The sequence below is a fragment of the Schistocerca gregaria genome, chromosome 6 (assembly GCF_023897955.1).
Source record: "Schistocerca gregaria isolate iqSchGreg1 chromosome 6, iqSchGreg1.2, whole genome shotgun sequence".
NCBI lineage: Eukaryota > Metazoa > Arthropoda > Insecta > Orthoptera > Acrididae > Schistocerca > Schistocerca gregaria.
Window position 1 is genome coordinate 155743423 of NC_064925.1, and position 27582 is coordinate 155771004.

The following is a 27582-nucleotide window of genomic DNA, read 5'->3' on the forward strand; positions in this document are numbered from 1 at the left end:
TCCCGGCCAACGATGCCGTATGCTCATATTATTTCATTTCTTATTGCCAGATCACTTAGAAGATGCAGCAGGTCTAGTAAGGAGACTGCCTACACTACGCTTATCCTTCCTCTTCTGGAGTATTGCTGCATTGGGTGGGATACGCGTCAGATGGGGTTTAAAGGGATTTTTAAAAAGTTCAGAGAAGGGCACCTCGTTTTGTATAATAGCGAAATAGGGGGTAGCGTGTCAAGGATATAATAATTTAAAAAAAAAGATGTTTTTCGCTGCGGCAGGATCTTCTCGTGAAGTTTCAGTCACTAACTTTCTCCTCAGACTGTGAAAAGATTTTGTTGGCGCCCACCTACATAGGAATAAATGATCATCGCAATAAAATAAGAGAAATCAAAAGTCGCAAGGAAAAATTTAAGTGTTCGTTTCTTCCGAGCGCTGTTCGAGATTGCAACGATAGAGAAAAAGTAGGAACCCTCCTGTGAACTGGAGACTAGTCACGTAGATGTAGATGTGCCCGTTTATTTCCACCCCGACAAAAATTTCACGTCACATGCACGTATGAGGGCTTTAATGGTCACCGTGAATTCGTTACACCAAGATGTGTTTTATCTCGTAGCTACAGTTCGTTCTTCAGGACGATAATGTGTATTATACCAATAGCTGGCGCCTGAACTCACTCCACCTTATATTTCAATTCATGAGCCGAATTTTCACCAGATGACAGGAGCATTTACATACACTGGAGTTTGTACTTGTATCGATTTCCACTTGTCCGTTCCCATTTGCGACAGAGCTAGACATTTGTATCAGTATAAATATGAATTATTTCCAACATCACGCTTAATGAAGATACACATGTTGCTACATCAGCAAAATTCTTTTCTATCTTGTAGCTCTCTAAAATCGATTTTTAGACTCGTTAAGATCTTACAGAAAAGGTGTCCTTCAGTACAGAAATTATTGCTTTCTTCGTTATCAGTCTACAAAAAGTACGAACAGACTTGCTAATTATAAATATCAAATAATAAATCAAATTCATAAGAAAATAATTACAGGAAGTAAACCGTAAGATGATATATGATTACATACGGTGTTTATCATCAATAGATTCACAAGTATTGAAAGAATGTTTGGATCGGATTGGTGGTAACGGATAGGAAGAAACAGAATAACTGAAACACCATTTAAAGGCCGTGTGCGTTTTATGATATTTCAGGAAAATTCACTGGCTAAGCATTATTTTTGTACCGAAAACACACATGAATAACCTTCTCTGGAACTGACGTCTTCGTCGCCTTGTTTCCTGTATGAATTTCCATTCCGCAGAAGAGCGTGTGCCGACTTAAAAATTCCTGGAGACTAAAACTGTATGCTAGACCTGGGACCTTAACCTTTAGAGGCAAATGCTCTACCTACTGAGCTATCCGAGCACGACTGACGAACCGCCCTCACACCTTTACTCCCTCCAGTACCTCATCTCCTACCTTCCAAACTTCACAGTTCTCCATGCCTAGCAGTACTACCAGTCCAGAAAGAAAGACGTTGCCAGGTTGTTTAACATCAGCGCAAACACCGCTGCACAGTGAAAATTCATTCTGGAGAGAATACTCCATACTGTGGCTAAACTTTATCTCCGCAGTATCCTTTGTTTCAGGAGAGCTATTCCTGCAAGTTTCGAGGGAGAACTTCTGTGAAGTTTGGAAGGTAGGGGGTGTAAATCTGGGAGGGCGCGTCGTGAGTCGTGTTTGAGTAGCTCAGTAGATGGAGCATTTGCCCGCGAATGGTTGAGGTTCCTGGTTCCGGTCCGGCATACAGTTTTAATCCTCCAGGAAATTTTCGTGACCTGTTCAACTGTCACAATAAATCCCGAAAGTCTGTTGGTTATTTCTAAACGTTCTTTATGCTAATTTGTTGATGGGAATGAAAAATTACTGCAAAGCACTTAGCGGAACAAACCTGTTACAAATGACTGCAGTCAGAAAATGTCATGCGCTTGCGATTTTCTTCTTTGATCAACTCTCCTTACTTCCTCTTCGTTCTGTTCTTTTGATCAAAGGCTACTGCCAAGTTCTTGCGGTTCCACGTGCGACTGCTGGCAAGGAGCAACGAAGGTCAAGAGCTGGTAGAACCTGTTACTGGACTGACAAGCCAGATGGCAGGTTTTATAGAACTTGCTTGGAGTATGGGTTAGTTCCGTTTCTGGGGGAACCACCGAGACGAGGTAGAATACATATTTCCTACACTATGCAGTTTTATATTTGCTTCACAGACGAGCAGAGAATGTGTTGTAAAGATATGCCAGTAACTATTTGTAGTATACCACAAATGACGAGGACACTCACTGCGTACATGCCGCTACACGTCTTCATCACAGACTTGCTAATCTCGTTGGAGTTGTAACGTGTTGTATTCAAGACCATTAGGAAATGTCCACGTGACAATATTTCTTGATTCTACACTACTTTAAAGGACCTCCTTTAGAACATTTCAGCTTCATCACCCTTCCAGAAATTACGGAACTACACCACCTGGTGTGCAAGATGTATGAAACAGGCGAATTGCCTTCAGGCTTCATCACAGATCTGTATATTACGGAACCATCAATTGAACAAGTCATGGTTTCAAAAATACAGACACGAATTGTTTACAGAAGAACGTAAGAAACTGATAGTTGCCGGTCTGTAGAGAAGATCATCTTGAGTTACATAGAACACGCGAGGGAATTCTGACCTACCACTTAGGTTGGAAGGAAGGCAAGATTGAAGAAAGGAAAACTAATTTTACAGCATTCGTAGATTTACAGATGGCTTTTGACAATTTTGATCTGATTACACTCATTGAAATTCTGAAGGTAGCAGCTTATAAAACAGGGAACGAAAGGATATTTGCAAATTGTACAGAAACCAGACTGCTGCCATGAGTCGGAAGACATAACAGGGAAGCAATGGTTGCGAAAGGAATAAGACTTTGTTGTAGCATATCCCCAATATCACAGTGTCTGCACATAAAACAAGCAGTAACGGAAACCAAAGGTAAAATTGGAAGGGATATTAAATTACCGGGAGAAGAAATAAAAACTACGAGTTTTATCGATGCCACTGCATTTCTGTAAGGCGCAAAAAGCACTTGTAGGAATAGTTGAACGAAATAGAGAGTGTCTTGAAAAGAGGTTAGAAGATAAATATTAGTAAAAGTGAAACAAGGACGACCGAATGCAGTCGAATAAAATCAGACGATGCATAGGGAATTAGATTAGGAATAAGACACTAAATGTAGATCAGTTCTGCAATTTGAGCAACAAAATAACTGATGAAACTTCCTGGCAGATTAAAACTGTGTGCCTGACCGAGACTCGAACTCGGGACCTTTGCCTTTCGCGGGCAAGAGCTCTACCATCTGAGCTACCGAAGCACGACTCACGCCCGGTATTCACAGCTTTACTTCTGCCAGTACCTCGTCTCCTGCCTTCCAAACTTTACATAAGCTCTCCTGCGAACCTTGCAGAACTAGCACTCCTGAAAGAAAGGATATTGCGGAGACATGGCTTAGCCACAGCCTGGGGGATATTTCCAGAATGAGATTTTCACTCTGCAGCGGAGTGTGCGCTGATATGAAACTTCCTGGCAGATTAAACTGTGTGCCCGACCAAGACTCGAACTCGGGACCTTCGCAGGAGAGCTGCTGTAAAGTTTGGAAGGCAGGAGACGAGGCACTGGCAGAAGTAAAGCTGTGAGTACCGGGAGTGAGTCGTGCTTCGGTAGCTCAGATAGTAGAGCACTTGCCCGCGAAAGGCAAAGGTCCCGAGTTCGAGTCTCGGTCAGGCACACAGTTTTAATCTGCCAGGAAGTTTCATATCACCGCACACTCCGCTGCAGAGTGAAAATCTCATTCTTAAAATAACTGATGATGGCCGAAGTAGAGAGGGTACTGAATGAGGGCTGGCAACTGCAAGAAAATCATTTCTCAAAATGGAGATTTATTTATTTTAGAGTGTAGCTTTGTACGAAAATGAAACGTGAACGAAAGCACTTCAGACAACGAGAGAGTAGAAGCTTTAGAAATGTGGCGATACAGAATCACGGTTAACATAGAATGCGTAGATCAAATATTTAAAGATAACATACGGAATCGAATTTTGGAAAGTATAGAAAAAAATTGTAAATTTGTGGTAAGATCTTTTGGGGCCAAACTGCTTAAGTCATCGGTCCCTAAGCTTACACACTACTTAATCTAGCTTAAGTTAACTGACGCTATGGACAACACACAAACCCATGCCCGAGGGAGGACTCGAATCTCCGACGGGGTAGCCGCGCGGGCCGGGGCAAGACGCCCTAGAACGCCTTCTAGACTGCTGCAGGTCATCAATGGAGTCTGTTCTTTCGGACATGACCGAAAGAACAGACACCATATCCATGTAAATATATAGTTCCGACAATACCGGCCATGACCTTCTTCTTCTGTGCGGATGCACACATATTATCCGAACTCTTACGGGACATGGTAAGAACGTCTTCCACGAGTAATGAGTGTGTTGGGTAGGGACACTACTAATGTAGTGTGTGGACATATAAGGTGAGAATGTGGGTCTCCCGGGAGGCGTGCGCGTGATAGTCTCTGCAGGCATAAAATGGTTCAAATGGCTATGAGGATTATGGGACTTAACTTCCGAGGTCGTCAGTCCCCTAGAACTTAGAAATACTTAAACCCAACTAACCTAAGGGCATCGCACACATCCATTCCCGAGGCAGGATTCGAACCTGCTACCGTAGCGGTCGCGCGGATCCAGACTGTAGCGCCTAGAACCGCTCGGCCACCTCGGCCGGCAGTCCCTGCAGTCGCTCTATCCGCTATGCCCTCGATGGCTCAGATGGATAGAGCGTCTGCCATGTAAGCAGAAGATCCCTGGTTCGAGTCCCGGTCGGGGCACACATTTTCACCTGTTCCCGTTGTTATATATCAACGCCCTTCAGCAGCTGAAGGTATTCATATATACGATTATGAACAGCTGTAGAAGCAGCATGTCTCAGTATTTCTGAGGCTACTTCCAGCGACTTGTTAAGTCCATATTACTTCGACTTGTTGCACTGCGCCGTGCAAAAGAAGATCCGACATGATATTAGGATGCATTCCGTAACTTTTGTCACATGAGTGTATGTTAATCATAAGTAGTTGTTTACTTCATCAGATGTTAGCAACATTTTGGTCGTTGCAGCTTTCAGTTAGCAGATTTAGCTGTTTTAGCAGGAACTTAGTTTACTACAAAGGCTTATCAGCAGAAGAAAGGACTTCTTGGATTATCATGCACTTGCTAAGAAGATGAGAGGTTGCAGGTGTTATGAAGAGAACACCCAACACTGAAAAAACGAGTTAGGTGGCCAAGAAAAAAAGCAATCGCAGAATTTCTTAGACCCGTTGAAGAGCTTCGTGTGATATTTCAAAGGTGTTTCTCTCGATGGACTCAACTGTATCCATCATCAGTTGCAAGTTTCGCTCGCTATGATGCTTTAGCAAAGCTGTGTACCCAAAAGACTCTTCGCCCCTAGTGTCTCTCATCCCATGTCATAATCCATGGATTCCCAAGATAGAAGTTATTGGAAGGTAAAAATGTCAAATGTGTATATTTTATTGAAGTAAAATACGATAGAATAACATGGAACAATGAAATAGTATTATAATGCTAAGCTGGTAATCAAATGAACTACTTTTAAGTATCTATGTCAATATACTTTCAGTGGAGAATGATTCCTCCACCAGAGAATTCTTTAACTAGCGTTGAAGCTTCGTTATAGTACCCACAAAATACTGATTATGTTATAGTGCACTCACGAATCTTATTTTTTTCTATGCTAAGGTTAAATCCCTGAAATTTTTATAAAAATAGTTTTAGTGGCAGTACTACAAAAATGATCCACACTATTTTCATACACCATTGTTATAGAGAGATATTGTTAACCAAAAAGCGTTTTAGTTGACATATTTATTGTGAAATAGCGTCCAAAATAATAATTTTTAACGAGATCTCTCCGCGTTTTATAGTACGAACGAGAAATGTAATTCCTAAAGCACCTACCTGATTTCTAAAAATATCTGTAAAGAGAGTTTCTCCATACTTTTTTTGCAAAGTGTTAGTGAATGAATACAGAATGAAATATTTACACCAGTTTTAGGTCATTTGGAGGCTTAATATTGCATACTAATAATAATTCCCAACCAAAATCATTCCTTAAATGCTTGGTGTGGTTTCTCGAATTCAGTTTATGATATTTTACTCCAAAGACCTAAATACTAATTACTTTTCCTACTCCTGTATTTCAACGGATTATAAGCACGGGTTCTGACGTCCCATAAGAGAGAATCTACAGCTGCTGCGTTTAATCTTCGTGGGAGACCTTTCAACTGTTTATGATACGCTGAAGGCACAATTTCTTTTTAAACTTCCTCAATCGCAAGGAAGCTATAATGACAGATTTTTAGGACAAATTGAATCGGCATGCACTCGACTCTCTGTCTCATCCAGAACACGTATAGTATGGTAGTTTTGGGGTTTAGAGTACACAAGTGCAACAAATTCACTTCATTTTCTTCAAATCATTACCCAGTGTTGCTTGTCTTATGGAATCCCCGACCCAGCCGGGAATCGAACCCGGGCCCAGAGGACGGCAATCCGTCACGATGACCACTCATCTATCGGGGCGGACATACAAAACTGGTGACAGTATGGAAAGCAACCAATTTATAAAACGTATTCACAGATACCTAAAATCGTTTTCCAGTTGATCGTAACTAGTGATCAGTTGCAAATTAGAGAGAAGAGGCGCATACCATTACACAACTCACACCGAGTTTCGTTGCCGCCACAACAGACACATCCGAATTCCGCTCTTCTGACGAGCAGCAGGTTCGCAGTGGCCATTTAACTGCCACATTAAGTATCGTGGATCATAGCTTCAATAACGGTTGTAGTGGGCAAGTTATTAGTTGCGATCTGGGAACCTAATTTATGTAGCGCATTTTGTTAGGCGACGTAGGTCAAAAAATTATGTGGTGATGGAGTTTTTAAATCTATGGGAGCTAATTTTCATTATCTACATTTTTAAAATACTGATAACACTGATAAATACTGCAGTTTGCAATTTCACAGACTAATTAAAGTAATCCATCAGGGGTGCAGCATTTCAAATTAATGAATTACGCTCATCAGATGGAGCAATATAATCAAAGTGCATAATAATGGACCAATTTAGCCCATGTTGAATAATTATCAAGATAACGCAGCTGTTTATTATCTGTTTATTATATAATAGAGAAGTTAAAACAATTATCTGTGTCAGTCATCTAGTTGTCGTGCGGTAGCGTTCTCGCTTCCCACGCCCGGGTTCCCGGGTTCGATTCCCGGCGGGGTCAGGGATTTTCTCTGCCTCGTGATGGCTGGGTGTTGTGTGATGTCCTTAGGTTAGTTAGGTTTAAATAGTTCTAAGTTCTAGGGGACTGATGACCATAGCTGTTAAGTCCCATAGTGCTCAGAGCCATTTGAACCATTTTTTTGAACCTGTGTAAGTCACAGCGGCTAACAGAGATAATTTATTTTGATTCATAGTTGTTATTATTTCCACCGAAGTTATCTATTTAAAACCAAAACTGAACTGATGGTAACCTATTACCCTACTTTGGTATGGAGACGTCAGTGAAATAGTTTTATGATCATGTGAACAATACAGTTTAGATGAAGTTATTTATTTAATTTTGGTAACCGGTTCCGGCCGAATTTGGTCATTTTCAGGTCTAAATCACGAGAGGACAACTTCTAGCACTTGCGTCAGCTGGCACAAAATTTATCATTAACCGCGACAAGTTCATTACATTTTGGGTTCTGCATTTCTGAAGGTTTTTGCTGATAACGTTTCATGGTACTGCATCCTCGTTCATTTAATTTGAGCGAAAGTAGTTCATTTGATCTATTTTAAACGTCTGTGTTAGAATACAGTGAAAATTCCGTTCGACAAACAGTGCAGACCGCACAGGTGCAGTACCCGCAGGAAAAAATACTGAGAAGACGCCTGTGGCTGGAGCTAAATGTAACAAACCATCAGAGGTTTAAAAATAACAGTTAGTCTATACAAAACACAGAGTTTAAATCGAGAAAGCACTACTGTCTAGGTAAAACAACTTCTAGAGAACAAGTATTATATCTTGAATTATTCAGCATAAAATAAAATATCCCTTTATGTAAACCTACATTACATCGAATACAGTGATTAACCGTATTGTGTAATTGTAAGCTGGGTGCGTAACAAGTCAGTTACTACTCTTAGTGTGTCTATAAATAACACAAAGACACGGTAAGAAGAAGACAGAAGAGCGTGGATAATGAATGGTGAAGGCCGTCTAGTGATGAAAGATTCCGACTAAAAGCTGGATTTGTTTACTCGCCTTTGCCAGGCTATTACATAAAAAAGTAAAAAAAATAGGGGTGCACTCCAGTCGGCGAACATAGCTTTACGGATTTTATTCTATACTTGTACCTTCGTTTTTGCAACAAAGGTGTTACGGCAACGGCTAAAGTGGTAGTGCGATGGGCGAGGAAACATTTCCTAATAATCTCACAAGATCGTATTTCTGATTTTTTTTCAAACGAATAATTTCGTACCAAGTAATGAACAGAAATTTTACATTTTAAAGTGTCAAGAATTTGGCATACTAGGGAACTCTACAAATGGAGATCGTGGCAACAGAAACAGTTCTATTGTAACTTAGTATGGACGTCCTGTAGCATTCACGGCAAGTGCAATTAACAGTGTCTGGAGAGAGGAAGACATTCGTAGGCTATGGCCTAGAATAATCGAACCGCGATTTCAGTGAGAATTACAACTGAGGTCAGACACAGTTTCGACTTTAACAGTTGACTCTCTTCACTCATTATTACTTAAAACATTGTGGCCTGAAGTCGGAATGAAATAGATGCAACAAGGAAGAAACGCTGATAATGCTACGATGAACGAATACTGGGCTGAGACGAAAGCGCTCCAGCTTATTGGGTGATTTATTGTAAGCAAAAACGATAATAATAATAATAGTAACTGAGGCAAATATAAGTGAAATGTGATGCATCAGCGAAAAACTGGAAATAAAATTACATTCAAAATAAATTCCTAACACCCACTGAGGTGACAAAAGCCAGTAGACACCACCTAATATCGTGTCGGGTCTCCTTTTGCACGGCGTATTGCAGCAATTCAGCGTGGCATGGAGTCAAAAAGTCGTTGGAAGTCTCCTGCGGAAATATTGAAATATTGAGCCATACTGCCTCTATGGCCACCCATGACTGCGAAAGTGTTGCCGGTGCAGGAGTTTGGTCACGAACTGAGAACTCCCTTAAATGTTCGATGGGATTGATGCTGGGCGAGCTGGGTGGCTAAATCATTCGCTTGAAATGTCCAGAATGTTCTTCAAACCTAACGTAAACACCGGTAGCTCAGTAACATGGCGCATTGTCATCCATAAAAATTCTATCGTCGTTTGGGAACATGAAGTCCATGGATGGCTGCAAATGGTCTCCAAGTAGCCGAACACGACCGTTTCAAGTAAGTGATCCCACTCCATATAAACTCAGGCAACACAATTGCGGAGACACCACCAGCTTGCGCAGGGGCTTGTTGGCAGTTTCGGTCCGTGGCTTCGTGAGGTTTGCGCCATATTGGAACCCTACCATCAGGCCTTACCAACAGAAATCGGGACTCATTTGACCAGGCCACGGTTTTCCGGTCGTGTAGGGTCCTACTGATACAGGAGTCCAGGAGAGGCGCTGCAGGCTTTGTCGTGCTGTTACCAAAGGCATTCGCGTCGGTCATCTGCTGCCGCAGCCCATTGACGCCAAATTCCTCCGCACTGCCCTAACGTGTACATTCGTCGTACGTCCCACGTCGATTTCTGCGGTCATTTCAAGCAGTGTTGCTTGTCTGTCAGCACTGACAACTTTACGCAAAAGCCGCCACTCTCGGTTGTTAAGTGAAGGCCGTCGGCCGCTGCGCTGTCCGTGCTGAGTGGTAATGCCCGAAATTTGTCGTTCTCAGCACACTCTTCTCACTGTGGACCTCAAAATATTGAATTCCCTAACGCTTCCGAAATGGAATGTTCCTTGTGTCTGTTCCAACTACCATCCCGCGTTCAAAGTCTCTTAATTCCCGTAGTTTGGCCACAATCACGCCAGAAACCTTTTAGTATGAATCACCAGCGAGCAAATGACAGCTCCATCATTTCACTGCCCTTTTCTGTCTTGTGCATGCGATACTACCGCTGTGTATGTCTTTATCCCATGATTTTTGTCACCTTAGTGTACAAAAAACGAGCCCCCATCACATCCTCCCACTCACACCCAAACACGCGCCACAAATACAAAAAGGAATGTACATGGGCACACTTACAATTAGCAAATCAGGAAACGTAAAGAACCTCGTTGTCATCCTCGTCATCATCATCATCATCATCATCATGACAATCAACATATTCCTTTGGACGTTGTAAGTAGGCTGTTTAGGTTTTTTTATTGGTAACGCCGCCGCCACGTAGCGCTCTGTTTGAAAATCACTGGCTGTGCCGTGTGCAGTCTTTGGCTGGTTTGATTTGTTGTCTGCCATTGTAGTGTTGGGCAGCGGCAGCTGGATGCTAACAGCGCGTAGCGTTGCGCAGTTGGAGGTGAGCCGCCAGCAGTGGTGGACGTGGGTAGAGAGATGGCGGAGTTTTGAAATTTGTAAGAATTGGTGTCATGAAGTGATATATATATTATGACTAGTGAGGTAAATACATTGTTTGTTCTCTATTAAAATCTTTCATTTGGTAACTATACCTATCAGTAGTTAGTGCCTTCCGTAGTTTGAATCTTTTATTTAGCTGGCAGTAGTGGCGCTCGCTGTATTGCAGTAGCTTGAGTAACGAAGATTTTTGTGAGTAAGTGATTTGTGAAAAGTATAGGTTAATGTTAGTCAGGGCCATTCTTTTGTAGGGATTTTTGGAAGTCAGATTGCGTTGCGCTAAAAATATTGTGAGTCAGTTTAAGCACATTCGTGTATAATTGTTTAAGGAGGACGTTTCACATAGATCAGTCTTGTATAATTGTTCTAAGGGGACGTTTCATATGTCGACCCTTAGCCGAGGATACCTCACTGGAATCTTCTGATTTTTTCTTGTAGTTTGTGTAATTAATGAAGATTTTTTTTATTGCTAGCGCGTAATCATAGAGAGAATTTCCTTTGTAGTTGTAGTCTTTCATTGTTGTACAGTACAACAGTTGTGGCATGCATGTAGAGTTGCACCAAGTATTTCGCAGCTGCGCTTGCAATTAACTAGATATTATTTTCAGTGCTATGTTAATGTGTTGTCTTATTTTTGTTCTTCAAATTGTGTTTTTCTGTGTTGTGTGAAAAATTGTGACAATAATGGCGTGTGAAAAACATAACACTAGGCTCCAGAGTAAACTGAGAAATGACAGTGAAGACGAAAGCAGTGTGTTAGCGTCACCATGTAATGAATTCACTAACGTTCAAAGTAGTAATTTGGTAATAGCGTATAGGGAAATGGAGCGGGCTGCAAATAATGGTGTAGGCAGTGAAACAATTAGTGAACAGGGAAGCATTATCGATCGATCGGTCGGCAACAGCTCGCCTCAGGATTCCGAAATGACAGGACACAATCTTGCAAATACTGTAGATTCAGATTTTGCGTCCTCACCGTTTCCTCAAATAAATCAAGACACATTTTCTGCTTTTCAAAATGCGAATATTGCCGGTTCAAATGCACTGCCGAAAAGCACTGAGGAACATGTTTCAGATACCAGTGCACTGTTATTACAGTTAATGCAACAAATGGGACAAAGGCTACAAACGTTAGACACAACGCTTGAACAAAATCAGAAACAAATGGGACAAAATCTTCAAAAGTTAGACACAATGGAACAAAATCAGAGAGAAACACAGCAAAAGCTTCAAAAGTTAGACACGATGGAACAAAATCAGAGACAAACACAGCAAAAGCTTCAAAAGTTAGACACAATGGAACAAAATCTTCGGAAGTTAGACACCACACTTGAACAAACACGTGAAGATTTAACTACTGAGTTACATAACATTGAATCGAAATGTCAAAAAATCTGTAATGACGTAAAAACACAAATTTGTGAGCATTTTCAACCTATTTTTTCGCGGCATGAAAACGCATTACAGAATCACGAAGCAGCCATAAAAGAATTGCAAACTGTTGTTCGTGAAAATCACGACACCTTGCAAGCTAAAATGGACTCAGTTGTATCCACCGATTCGGTTACGCAACTTGCAAGAACTCAGGAAAACTTAAAGGTCACAGTAGATTCGATTTCAACACAAATGGGCACTCTGAAACTTGGTTCAGAAAAACACACTGAGGAAATGTGTTCACTATCGGAGAAAGTAGCCGAACTTTCAGATCAGTTCACTAACTTATCTACAAAGGTAGATGATGATCTGAATGATACAGAAGAGTGCGAACAAATTAGGAAATTCAAACAAAATCAGAATCAAATTAATACACAACACCAAAGAGAAATCCGGGAAGTGCAAGATCAGCTGACACAGGTAATACAAGAATTACGTATTTCAGAGGACAGTCGCGCTCCAACACGGGAAGAGGGACTTATAAATACGGAAAAGCCACAAAATAATAACACAGGGCATTTCGGAAATTGTGAAAGAAATTGGCAAGGTGCACCGAATTTTGAGATGGAACTGCCGACACGACGTAACAATGAACGATATGCTACCCGCCGACACGATGATTTTGACTATAAGCTGTTCATTACTGCACGTAAATTCAAAACATTTAAGAATTCTGGCAACGACATTCATCCACAAGCGTGGCTCCATCAATTCTCTCATTGTTTTCCTCCCAACTGGTCATTAGAGCACAGATTAGAATTTATGTGTGGCTACTTGGAGAATGAACCAGCTGTAAGAATGCGATCGGTCATTCACGACTGTCATAGTGAAGGAGAATTTTATCATGCCTTCCTCTAAGCATATTGGTCTCAAGCTACACAAGACCGAGTAAAACATAGCATCATAATGATGAAACATTTCGAACAATCTGAATTTTCCAGTCTTGTCAAATATTTTGAAGACATGTTACATAAGAATCAGTATCTTTCAAACCCATACAGCCCCTCATAACTCATCCGCAATTGCTTAATCAAATTACCTGAACATTTACGATAGATTATTTTAGCAGGACGATGCAAAGACGACATTGAAGCTTTTCAGGGACTGTTACAAGAACTGGAAATTGACACTGACAATCGCGGAACGCGAAAACAGGAGCACAACAATTACAGGTCACACCTGTCACAATTCCGGGATGACAGAAATAATACACGACAAGGCTATTCGTACAACGTAAATCGTGACCAAAACAGACACCACCCGTATGACAACCGTTGGCAGAGTAGTAATTATTACAGGGAAAGATCACCTCTCCGCGGTAATGACTATCACAGAGACAATCATAGAAACAGACAATATGGCAACCAGAACTATTATTATCAGGGGAGGCAGAATAATTTCAGACGCAAGGGTCCACCGCGCAGTGATAATTCAGGGAGAAATTCTCCACCACTTAACCGACAAGAAAGAAACTACAGGAACTACCGACATGACGACAGACGATATAATCATAACGACAGACCGGAATTTCGTCAGAACCGGCGGGATTCAAACAGAGCTGGGCCCTCTCGGCAAAGTGAATTTGTAGAAGTTAGGTCTCCTAATCCCAATAACGACGCACGCCAACAAAGACGTAGCAGACAATGACTCTCACCGCAGGCAGCCACGTGCGCCGGCTGGCTCAGAGAAAAATAACATAGGCGCTAACCTTGAGAAAAACTCCAATATTCTTTACCGACGTATTCCACATGATAATTGCGTTGAAGTTGAAACTCTGCGTACTAGGAAGAGTAAAGGTTTACACCACATTTCACATGTAAAACCGTTTATTGAAATATAATCTGCTTTTTAACTTAGTCTTTGCCATAGAATTTTTCACTTCACGCTGCTAGTACAATTTGTCAGACTTAGAAACTGTTAACATGCAACACTGTTTTGAAGTTAACTATCCAGTCTAGAACCTAGGGAACATTTTTAAACAGAAATTACGAATGAATTGTTATAGTGAACAGACGACACAGTGTTGTTATTTGTACATTTTGCTTGTTAGTTGCACGATTATGTAACGACTATAAGGCTTACATACTTAGAACATATACTGTTAATGAGGTTTTAATGCAACATTTTGGTTCAGTTGAAAAGACATTCTTTATTTGAAGTACTTTCTGTGAGATTAAAGATGAGTTAGCATTTGGTTTCTGTGACAGCTACACGATTTTATCACGACGCTACTAATGAGTGACAATTTACAATGTTGCTTTTGCACTGTATCTGTTTTATATCTGCACAGTTTTTCTGTATTATTCTGGAAAGTAAAACATGTTTTAGTAGTAACTTTTGTGGTATAGCTACAATGAGACAGCCTTTATCGTAGCACAACAATACGTTACATTATAGTACTTTCTTGATCACGGTAAGGTACGTAATAACTACGATATCTATACAGAAAGCATTTCACCTTCGTTTATGATGAGGTAAGTACATTGACTTCAGCAGAACTTTGCTTACAGAGGACGATAACTACGACAGTTCCACAGAATTATCTTACAGCAAAACGCACATTTAGCAACACAGGGCACGCATTTGAGTGATTAATTGTACTTAAACCATTTATTTATTAATATTGTTGAATTAAAAAGAAAGTTTTTGTGATACATTTCATTCCATTGCTGTAATCTGTAACACCTGAGGGTATAATTACATTAATCCTCAGGGGGGTACACGCTTACTTTGTGTACCATGTGTATGGCAATCACAAGGAGCCCTAGCTAATATGGTATTTGCTTATACAACTTTACACATCGGTACCATATTTCTCTAACACATTAATTGCACAGCTATCTGATCATTTAACTGAGAGAGACAAAATTTTTTTATACTACGTCAGTGACAGATGTTTACGTAATTACATGGTTGGATAACTTCACACTTGTATTTTGTCTGTACTTTGTGAACTGTTCATATTTTTTCGGAACCATTGCGATATTATGAGAGCTTTGAATGATGTATTTGGTATGGGATCATGATTTTAAAGTACGTTTGAGGTAGATGACACTTTTGAGATGAGCAGAGAATTTTTTTTTAGGTTTTGAAATTATTGGAAGAAGCTACGACGATTTTGAGATTTGACTGAGGTTTTTTGATGACGATGTGTGTTACGCTGTTGCCGTATGTTTATGATCAATAAGCTGATGCTATATGAGTTATTTGATTATGCTACATATCTCTGTGATGAAATATTGAAGAAGTGTCGACGAATAATGTAAGGAATAATGAGTAGTGGTTAGGGACTCTGGTTTATGAAAAAGGTGGTTGGAAACCAAGAATCGTACTTTAAGAGTTATGAAATGTATGTAAATGCGTGAATGTATTACAATGCCGACGAAAATTTTTTGGACACTGTTATATCAATAGGATTTTGTTTCTACAGATGTGTAACGCAAATTCTTGACCTGTGAAATTTTTTATATGAGACTGTCACTGTAGCGAAAACTGGTGTCGTAAATATTTCGGTAAGACAGTTAAGTGACCACCTGCACGTAATGCGTCGTGGGCACCCAGCTGGGCGACAGCCACCTGGAAACAAGCCATTAGTGTGTGCCTTTCAGAGGCATAGGTAAAAAAAGAAAAAAGAAAAAAGGGGACCATTATGCTCGCTATTGACATTTCTTTGTAGAAAGCGTCGCAAATACGACACGCTCAAACTTGAAAACATATGATTACACTTTGGAGTTCTTAATTTATGATATTTACCGAAATGAAATGATGAGAAACATTCCATGTCTATTGTCTTGCTAGTTGGAAGATTGTTTACTGCATTCTGAAATGACTTATGGCTAGCGAACGACGTTTCACACCTTGCTTCGCCTATTTTGTTTAATATCTAGTTTCTAGCTGCCCTGCAGCATTGGTTAAAGTAAAATTTTATAGATGTACTAATATAAATATTTTATGCCTACAGACCCAGTAAAGAATAACTTCGTGATATACTTCCAAAAAATGGGAGAGCACAAATAGACATTTCCCTTCACAGGAAATGCAAAAATAATTTTTTTTGCGATTTGTTAACTTATCTGCTAGCGTAAGTTCTCGTGATGCATCACTCTAGTGTTAAGATGTGACATAGGAATTAAACATTTTTACTGTAATATTTTTTCTGCTTCAGCTTTGTCATGTTTAGTTGTAAGCTGTTGCATTTGCTTCTGCTGTGTGCCAGGCATAGTGCTACTGAATTTCTCTTTGTATTACTCTGTTAAGCCAGTTTTACAACGGATTTATTTTTCTTGTTTGCTGTGCATTGCCTTATATTAGTTTTAATATTGCTGCTTCTTTGACAACTTCCATTTTATTTCATTGTTGTTTGTATTAATTATTTTGTGCTGCTGCATTGCCTCGTCCCTTAGTTTAGCAACTGAGCTCAATAGCTTTAAGTTAGCTTGAGAGGGGGTAGACTATATAAGAAACTAACTATGACGAATTGGAAGAAAAGCATTGAGAAGCTATAAGAAAATGGTTTGGCCAAAAAAGTGGTGTACAGTGGAGAAAAACTATTTTTGAAAGAGGATGTGATCAGAATACAGGATAGGATTTTTTTTGGCTGGGGCAAATGTTGAAATAAAGGGACGATCTATGGTATGAAGTTTTGGGTTGGACTGCAGTACCAAATGTTACCCTGAAAACAAACCCTGTCCTTTCCTTTTGTGTTATCCCACTATGTGTTTTTGTACCCTTGTGTATTTATTTTCTTCCTGTCTCTGTGTACTGTTTCATAGAATTTATTCTCTTCTAATACTAAGCTACATTCACTATGATGAGGAATACTGTTACCCTCAAATATAATTTGCATTAGTAATATGTTATTTACTTTGTAAAGATGTTTAGACATTATTTATCTGTTCTGTTTTAATGCTCATGTGTGAAGTTGATGTTTCAAAAGTCATTCTGATCTTTTATGTATGTACTTATGTTGTAATTTTTGTAACACTGATGTATTTGTTATTTCGATTTTTCTGTAAAGCCTGTATTACTGCAAATGTTATCTGTACTATTATGTTCTTCAATGATATATTTTGTACCTTTGTTTTGTATTCGCATGTTATAAAATTGTAATTGACACCAATTCATCAAATTAAGTAACTTCTAAGTTACATTTCACTGCACACATTTCTGTTGGTCATAGTATATGGACAATATGTGAGAAGTAGGGACTGATAGTGTTTGCAAGTGTGTTGATAATTCAGCAAAGGACTGGTTAAGAGCATTGCTGGTTCAAAGGACATTTAAAAAAAAATTGTGAGTGGAAAAGTGGTGGCTATGGACTTGCTATATTATCCGCAAGACTCTCCAATGGCGATTGTGCACCTGCACAGTCAAACAGATGGCTCCTGGCCATCTCTACAAGGACTACAATGGGTCTGCACCTTTGATGACCCACCAATACCATTATTTCTACAAGGACTGCAGTGGGTCAGCACCTTTGATGACCCACCAATAGCATTATTTCTACAAGGGGGTCTGCTCTGTGATGACCCACCTACCGATAGTCTTCAACGTCGCCTGACTCTGCTGTGGCCCATTACCTGTCTGCATGTAAAGATTCAGCACTATCTTTCCATTCGAAGGGCAACACTACTTCAAGACTGCATGGAAATCCACTACTTCCGTGTGCATTTTCTTTTACTACTCAGACTTTGAGAAAAACACTGCAGTTTCACTTTGATGAATGATCAGGACTGTCTTTATGGACTGTGAGAAAATTTTAGCTTTTGATCAACATTGTGTCGATATGTGTGTGCATTTAATTTCTTTGTTATTGTAATTATAATTATGAAAAATTTTTTCAAATCTGTATTGGCCAGTGCCCAAAACAATTTGTAAAATTTTTTGTGGGGAGCATGGGGGCTATGTAAGTAGACTGTTTAGGTTTTTTTATTGGTAACGCCGCCGCCACGTAGCGCTCTGTTTGAAAATCACTGGCTGTGGCGTATGCAGTCTGTGGCTGGTTTGCATTGTTGTCTGCCATTGTAGTGTTGGGCAGCGGCAGCTGGATGCTAACAGCGCGTAGCGTTGCGCAGTTGGAGGTGAGCCGCCAGCAGTGGTGGACGTGGGTAGAGAGACGGCGGAGTTTTGAAATTTGTAAGAATTGGTGTCATGAAGTGATATATATATTATGACTAGTGAGGTAAATACATTGTTTGTTCTCTATTAAAATCTTTCATTTGGTAACTATACCTATCAGTAGTTAGTGCCTTCCGTAGTTTGAATCTTTTATTTAGCTGGCAGTAGTGGCGCTCGCTGTATTGCAGTAGCTTGAGTAACGAAGATTTTTGTGAGTAAGTGATTTGTGAAAAGTATAGGTTAATGTTAGTCAGGGCCATTCTTTTGTAGGGATTTTTGGAAGTCAGATTGCGTTGCGCTAAAAATATTGTGAGTCAGTTTAAGCACATTCGTGTATAATTGTTTAAGGAGGACGTTTCACATAGATCAGTCTTGTATAATTGTTCTAAGGGGACGTTTCATATGTCGACCCTTAGCCGAGGATACCTCACTGGAATCTTCTGATTTTTTCTTGTAGTTTGTGTAATTAATGAAGTTTAAGCACAGTCTTGTGTACAATTTTTCTAAGTGGACGTTTCAACGTTCATCGCATCAATCTTAACGCAACTCAGTTACCTTATGGTTGAACTAAATATTTTTCATGTAGAGTCTATTTCCGGATCGGAAGACAATGAGCAGCTGTCACCTGAGGTATTTAAACCTAAAGTTGCGATTAGTATTACCTCGTTAAAGAGAGGCAACCTGTAAGTCATCTGACTCGGGCTTAGCGAGAAAAATCTTATAGCTAATACTCGGTACTTCCTGTGTGCCATCTATATATTTTCCTTGACTTCATTATGTTAGGATCATAGTATTTCCAAGTCGTGTTCAGATTATTTTCTACGTTGGTGCTGGTGGACACACTGGCTTCGTTAACTATAGAACCTTACCTGAGCCTTAAATTTATATATAATGCTTTGATCTCTATCTGTGGTAATCACCCAATGATCTACTTCGGCATGGAAGTTGTTACATTTTTCATTCTTACACCGAAACTAACGACTCCATAGTAGGAAAAAGAAAAAAAACGAGGTTAAACAATTTGATTACATTCTTTGGAAAAATATAGGATTGAAAACAAGCATCTTATACGGAAAAAAATGCGTTCTAAAGTTGAACGAAAAACTTTAGAGTGAACAACTCGAGCGAAGGAATAAGTGTTACTTCCAGCTGGCAGTGGTACGAGTTGGAGCAGGAACATACCCCTGGTCTTGCCAAAGGAACTAACCCCTGGTTCCCATGAAATAATTTAGGAAAACTACAGAAAGTCTAAATTTGGATGGACTTACAGAGATTTGAAACCGTCTTTCATAAACATGCTAAATACGCAGTACTAGCTTGGAAACAGGGATTTACGTTAATTATGTATAAAGACGAAAATTTCTTGCCGATTGCTTGAAACCGAAGCGTGTAAGAGTGGCGAAAATATGCTCCTTTTTTCATTAGAAGTCCACAGTGCAAATGCAGAAAATTTATAGGGATACAAAGAAACAGAACCACTTGTTACTGTCGGAATGCTAGAGACAGACAAAATGAAAGTATTTGACATGACAAGCTGCGGAAGACCGTCTGAAACAATGTAGAAAATGGAAATGTACTAAAGCGAACAAGCTAGCTAGAAAGTTCATCTAAAGCCCTTAATAGAAAGAGCGGGAGTTTTTCGCGATACATGCTGACGCATTCGACTTATTTGGAACTGAAAGTGGTTTGTTTAATGAATTTCCGCGACCAGGTTCTGCTTCGCAGCTAGTTATGATTGATACTGAAGATTAACGTTCTCGGTTTAGCACAAATGATAGCCTTCGTCTTCTTGGTGTATGCGAGGACAGTTGTTTTTTTTTTTTTTTTTTTTTTTTAGTCGCCAGTTCTCTGATTGTTTGATGAGGCTACGAATTCCTCTATGGTATCAACTTCATCTCAGAGTACCATTTGCACCCTACGTCCTCAATAATTTATTAGATGTACTCAAATCTAGGTCTTCTTCTACTTTGAAGGGTACTCCTTGATTTCTTAATAGATATCCTACCGTCCTGTCCTTCAATGACAGTGTTATCCGTACATTCATTCCTTCACCTATTATGCGGGGAACCATCTCATTCTTCCTATTATTAGATCACCTAATTTTTAACATTCCTTTTATAGTATCACATACCAAAACGCATCGGTTCTCTTCTCCTCCAGTTTCCTCGCAATCAGTGAATCAATAACATCAATGCTGTGCTCCAAACGTGGGCTATCAGAATTTCTTTCGCACACTGAGGCCTACGTTTGATATTAATAGACCAGGAATGACCAAGAATGTTCATTAGTCTCTTCGTCTCGTTCAACAGCTCCTGTAATTCTGCCACACTCTCGCTGAACAGTGTTGCAAGCGAATTTCATCATTGATACTCTTCAACCCCGAATTTTAATCCCACTCCTGAGTCTTTTTTTTTATCTGTCGTTGCTTCTTCAATGTATTATCTGAACAGTAGCAGAAAAGCACTAAACCCCTGTTTTACACTCTTTTTAATCCGAGTACGTAGTTCTTGTTCATCTATTGATAATGTACCGTCTTGGTTTTTGTACACAGAGTGTATTATTTGTCTCTCCCTATAGGTTACTGCTATTTGCAGAATTTAGAACACCTTCCATCATCTTACATTGTCGTACACTTTTTCCAGGTCGACAGATCGAAGAATTTGTGCTTTTTTCTTAAATTTTTCTTCCAATAGCAAGTTCAACGTCCGACGTGGCCTAACGGTTTTAGGCTCTTCAGTCTGGAACCGCGTGACCGCTACGGTCGCAGTTTAGAATCCTGCCTCGGGCATGGATGTGTGTGATGTCCCTAGGTTAGTTAGGTTTAAGTAGTTCTAGGTTCTAGGGAACTGATGACCTCAGATGTTAAGTCCCATAGTGCTCAGAGCTATTTGAACCATTATGAACCAAGTGCAACTTCGGAACTGCTTCTCTGGTGCCTTTACCTTTACTGAAAACAAACTGATCATCTAACAGATCTCACCTTTCTTTTTCATTCTTCAGTTCAACAATCTTGTCAGATACCTGGAGGCATAAGTAGTTAAACTGATTGTGCGATAGTTCTTATCCACTCTGGCTATCTTCGGGATTGAGTGGAAGATATTCTTCCGAAAGTCTGATACTATGGTTGCAGTCTGATATATTATGGATAACAACTTTGGTTGCCCCTTCCGCCAATGATTTGAAAAAATTCTAAGGAATGTTCTGTAACCCTCCTGCATTATTTGATCGCAAGTCTCCCAAAGTTCTGTTGATCTCTGACTATAATACTACATACGCTATGTCTTCGTTATAGGATCTCATTTCTTATTTTATTACGATACAGATAAATTCTCGCCATTGTAGAGGCCCTTAATGTACCCATTCCACCTATTCGCCCTACCCTTTGCGCTTAACAATAGAATTCACATTACGCTCTTAATGCTGACGCCCTTCAGTTTAATTTCAGCGAAGACTGTTTTAACTTCTCATGATCGTGGTTCACACTCATGTGGAATTTTCTAAAGGCCATATTATTCGCTGTTGACAACTGCAGTTTCGGCCTTTGGTCCATTTTCAAGTGTTACTGCCAAAGATTTTGCTTCCTCCCATGTCAGACTTTAACATCCTTCGACATGTATACATGTGCAAACTGTGTTAGAATACTGTTTTGTTGTGATCTATGTGAATGGCATGAACATTGCTAACATTTCACGATGTAAAGAGCTTCGTTTTCATTTGATGTTACTGTATTTCTATAGTGAAAAGGCTTATTTCTGACGATGGCATTTAAACATGTCGGAGGATTTTATATTTGACATGTGCTGAAGCAAACTCTTTTGCAGTACGGCTTGAAAATTGCCCAAACACCGAAATTTCAATTGTGAAATAAATAACTTCTACAGTCAACGACGAATATGATGTCCTTTAAAGATAGGACTGTTTCCGGCTATTCCTTATTCGATTTCTTCACTTTTTCCTACAGGCTTTTTGCCTTGGCTTCAGTGCACTTCTTATTTATTTATTTCCTAAGTGACATATTTCTAATTCCTGAATTTCTTTGATCATTTTTCTAGCTGCTTCTTTCATCGACCAGATGAATTATTACTGATACCGAAGATTTATTCGTCGTTTCTTTCCTTTACCTATGCCTGCCTGTTAAAATTCAGCGTTTGCCCTTTTTCAAGATGTCCATTCACGCTCAACTGAACTTCACTGTATCTACAGTCTTCGAAAACTTCAAACGCGCATCATCATTCGTCAGTACTTCATTGTACCACACTTATTCTGCCGGGCGATTTTCTTCAACTTAAGTTTGCTCTTCATGTGATTTGAATCTATTTCTTCACCTAGATACGCTTCGCAATCCAATTTTGGATTTCGGAATATTTGATTTACCACATCGTAATCCAGAGGGAATCTTCCAGTCTCTCCAGGCCTTTTCCAAGTATACCTCGCAGCGCCATCCCTGAGATCCGAGCAGAGATAATGTGTAGAGTGAATTATTAAGGCTTTTGGTTACTCAAAGAATTTAGAGTATATTGTTAGCACATGCTGGAAAAACGGTGGTAAAGTAAGTTAAGGCTAATTATTTAAAAAAGAAAACATCCATCAAGCGTAATATTTTTTCGAAAATACGCTGACGGAAAAAATTCGCAGCACCAAAAAGTAACTAATGTAGAGCAATGTCTGTGTAGCATATTTAGGTGTTTAACATTTCAAGATTACAGGTTAATGTAAGTGCAAGATAAACCATTGCACATGTAAAATGCTGGTACATTAGTAACAGGTGTAATCGCCATAGTGTCGAATGCCAGCATGCAGACGAGCATGTATTGTGCTTTACAGGTGCCGGATGTCAGTTTGTAGGACGGAGTGCCTGTGGAATTTGGTCGGTCAATACAGGGACAGTTATTGATGTCTGTGGATGACGCTAATATTGTCGTCCGATTTGTCCCACGTGTGCTCGTCTGGAGACAGATCTGGTGATGGAGCAGGCCAAGGCAACAAGTCGACACTCTGTGGAGCAAGTTGGGTTACAACAGCGGTATGTGGGCGAGCGTTATCCTCTTGAAAAACGCCCTCTGGGATGCAGTAATACGAAATCGCACGCTAGACGATGACTACAGGTAGGGATCCAATGTGTCTAGCATGCAGACAGGTTGGTTGCAGGCCCCAAAATGGCTTCCTTTAACCAACACATGGCCGTCATTGGAACTGAGGTAATATAAGCTTTTATCAGAAAACAAAACACACTTCCACCCTGCCACCCCCCGCCCCCCTCCAATGAGCTCTCGCTTGACACCATTCAAGGCGCAAATGGCAGTGGTTTAGGATCAGTGGAACGCACGCTACGTGGTTTGGAACTGTCCTTGAAGTAAACGATTTTTGACAGCCTCGTTGTGTCACTGTGGTGCCAACTGATGCTCAGATTGCTGCTGCAGATGCAATACCATGCGCCACAGCCATACGCCTAACATGATGGTTCTCCTTCTCGGTAGTGCCACGTTGTCGCCCGGAGTCCGGTCTTCCTGTGACCGTACACTCGCGTGACAATCGCGGACAGCAGTCACGTACAGCGGATACTTTCCTGTCAATTACTGCTTCTCGTAGCCCTGTTCCACGACATCGTCCAAACTCAGTGAAGTGGCCTTAGAGGCACTCTTGACTACCATCAACTCACCACGTCCAGTCTCGAGGGTAACTGACCTTCACGACCATTACAGTGTGTATTTAAAAAAAATCTGATTTCAATCCTCATAGAAGTGCTCTTAGCGCCACTCCTAAGCGATTGGCCTGATATGTGAATAGACATCACCTTTCAAATGTAGAACTACGCCTACCAACGTTTGTTTATGTGGCACCACTCCTTCTTGGTGTGGCGATTTTTTTTTCTATCAGTGTATATTGCCCATGTAAAACAGGGAGGTAAAGAAATTGGCGAAATGGGAGTAGGATTCGCGCACTGAGGGCTACGTACAACCTTAATTATGGTTCAAATGGCTCTGAGCACTATGGGACTTAACATCTGAGGTCATCAGTCCCCTAGAACTTAGAATTACTTAAATCTAACTAACCTAAGGACATCACACACATCCATGCCCGAGGCAGGATTGGAACCTGCGACAGTAGCGGTCGCGTGGTTCCGGACTGAAGCGCCTAGAACCGCTCGGCCAGACCGGTCGGCTTAATTATGTATACATATAGTTCTTCCATCCTGGGAATGGAGAATCTCAACGATTTTTGCCTGTTATCGATATCAATACTGGCAAGATATTGGCCGGGGGAATTCCAAGACCATATGGAATTTTCTATAGTAGTCCCTCAGACTAACCCGGACATACAAAAAGAAGCGAGAAGGGAGACTTCAGTTTACATACGTTAGACAGAAGATTTATTAAAACATTTTTATTTTATTGCTAAAATATGACTACAACTTACATTTTATGTTTGCATGGGGCAATTTTAGTCTATTATGCTTTAGATGGATGATGGATGCAATGTTTGGTTGAAATGGTAAAATACATTATACATGTGATATAATCACAGTTTAAAAAGCTACAGCTTTTTTACTTGTACTATGAAACCTTGCTTCTTGCCGAATTCCATGATTCTAGGTAGATGGGAAGTACCCTATAGGTTTTGATGAATGAGTTTCGGAGTATCTAAAATATGACGTAAATGACCGAATATTTTGACAGCATTGAGTTAGATGTTTAAATTTCTTACGCCGTTAAGGGACCGTAGACTTTAGTATATGATATAAACCCGAAGGTAATACGTCAACCTGTTACAGAGAAGACGGACAAACAGACAGACGAATAAAAATAAAAAAAATATTTTTTCTGTGATGTCATTACAAATCAGCATTTTTTGAATTTTTTCCTATTCTTGTATCGCGAAACCTTTCTTCTTGATTCTGGGTCAACGGGAAGCATTCCATAGGTTTTGATGACTGAGTTTCCGAGTATCAAAGTATGTGACGTAAATGGCCGTAAATTTTGACTGAGGTGACTTAGGAGCTTAAAATTTGTAAGTTTGCAAGGGACCTCAGTGTGTCACATTATTTTGAACATGTCTAGCCGTTGCTGAGACAAAAGGCTTGTTAACAGCCGGATATACAGATAGGCAACAGGACAATAAAGCGATCTTGTTAGGGTTCCGTGTTTTCAGACCGAGGCAGGGAACCCTAAAAAATACTAGTATGTACTATTCCATACATGACAATGGCAGGTGATTCCCAATGCGGGAAGGAGACATCAATCCACGCGATAAAGTACTTTCAGAGCTTCCTTTTTTGGTTTACGGTAGCGTCAGACGATACTGGAGCACCTCGTCTATTCTTGAACATTCCGATGTTGCATGACGTAAAAAAGACAGTTATTGACGAACTCATCTGATGCCGCCGGACATCAGGGGCCGTGTCAGAGGGCACACTCGTTACACACGGAGCTACGATCCACTGATCACGTTGCGAGCTGACATAATTCCCTGGCACAGTAACCCACATCGGAGCGGAAGCGAGATAAGAACGTGAGTCTCAGTTATTGACAGCGGTAGGTACTTTTCTGAAGGCGATAACTGCAAATGACGAAACTTATAGAGCTGTGACAAAAGATGTCAGCTTTTTTTCCTCAAGTTGCCGGTGGTTGTCCTTGCTGTTAATCGACCGGTAAGTTGTCTCAGCGAAAAAGTTAATAGCAAGGTAATTCACCATGTATCCTCAGCTGAGTACGCTTTTCAGTTTACTCTTTCTCACAGTTAGCCGTTGTGCACATTTCCTCGACGAAGGTTAAGTTTGTGGCATAATATTTCCACGGGAGGGAAGTGTGCTTTTTGTAAGTATCGGGGTAGGTTATCAAGTAAAGTCGTTATATGATCATGACTACAAGCAGCTACTTTGTCAGAATATGTATTTAGGTCTTGCTAGGTAACATCTACATCTGATTAATAAAATTCTTTTCCGGGCTATTATGCCGTGGTCTGATGGATTTCGCATTGTAACCCAACGTTTCGTCCCCATCTGCGGAGGACATCTTCAAGGGGGTTCGTGGCTTCTGTTAACTTCCGAAACACACACTGTCTCACACAGCAGTCAGTAGTGAGACAATGTGTGTTTCGGAAGTTAACAGAAGCCACGAACCCCCTTGAAGATGTCCTTCGCAGATGGGGACGAAACGTTGGTTTAAAATGCGAAATCCATCAGACCACGGCATAATAGCCCGGAAAAGAATTTTATTAATCATGACGGTTCCGGCCGTGAAAGTTTACATTTTACAACATCTACATCTACATCTACATGGATACTCTGCAAATCACATTTAAGTGCCTGGCAGAGGGTTCATCGAACCACCATCACAATTCTCTATTATTCCAATCTCGTACAGTGCGCGGAAAGAATGAACACCTAAATATTTCCGTACGAGCTATGATTTCCCTTATTTTATCGAGGTGATCGTTCCGCCCTATGTAGGTCGGTGTCAAAAAAATATTTTCGCATTCGGAAGAGAAAGTTGGTGATTGGAATTTCCTGAGAAGATTCCATAGCAACGAAAATCGCCTTTGTTTTAATGATGTCCATCCCAAATCCTGTTTCATTTCTGTACACTCTCTCCCATATTTCGTGATAATACAAAACGTGCAGCCTTCCGCACAACATTTTCTGTGTGTTCGTTCCAATTTAAGTTGTTCGTAACTGTAATACCTAGGTATTTAGTTGAATTTACGGCTTTTAGATTAGACTGATTTATCATGTAACCGAAGTTTCACGAGTTCCTTTTAGCACTCATGTGGATGAGTTTTCGTTATTTAGGGTCAACTGCCACTTTTCGCACCATTCAGATATCTTTTCTAAATCGTTTTGCAGTTTGTTTTGGTCTTCTGGTCGTGTCGTTGTGTGAAGGAAGGAAGGGTAGAAGGTGAGGGTTCAACATCCTGTCGACGATGAGTTCGTACGAGACGAAGCACTAGCCCAGTTTGCCATAATCGATTCAGGGAAACCATGGAAAACCAAGACGTCAATGGCCAAACACAGATTTTAGCACTCCATGAATGCAAGTCCAGCGTCGTAACCAATGCACCATGCCTCTCGGTTGTTACTTGCACCAATTAATGATAACAGAACCACGAAGTAAGATAATGGTCGTGGCACTCTGTCTATGCTTCGTTGCCCACTGCGATAATAGCGCGCCAAGCGGTCAACAAGCCACATTTCCGCATGCAATATCGCATGAGTGGGAATACTATCATGTATATAGATTTTTAGCACAGTTTATGCAATGGGCAGCATACTTAGTGCAATAAAATTCAATAA

The 27582-nt window shown here is 40.3% G+C and overlaps 1 protein-coding gene and 1 non-coding gene across 2 annotated transcripts in view; one reads left to right on the forward strand and one right to left on the reverse strand.

Moving 5' to 3' along the window:
- The window catches only part of LOC126278108 (ATP-binding cassette sub-family G member 1), a 463862-nt gene that overhangs the window by 51509 nt on the left and 384771 nt on the right, over nt 1–27582 (reverse strand). The gene's annotated exons all lie outside the window — the stretch shown is intronic.
- Nucleotides 4846–4920, forward strand: Trnat-ugu (transfer RNA threonine (anticodon UGU)). Its single transcript has one exon. It is a non-coding gene; the product is annotated as a tRNA-Thr (tRNA).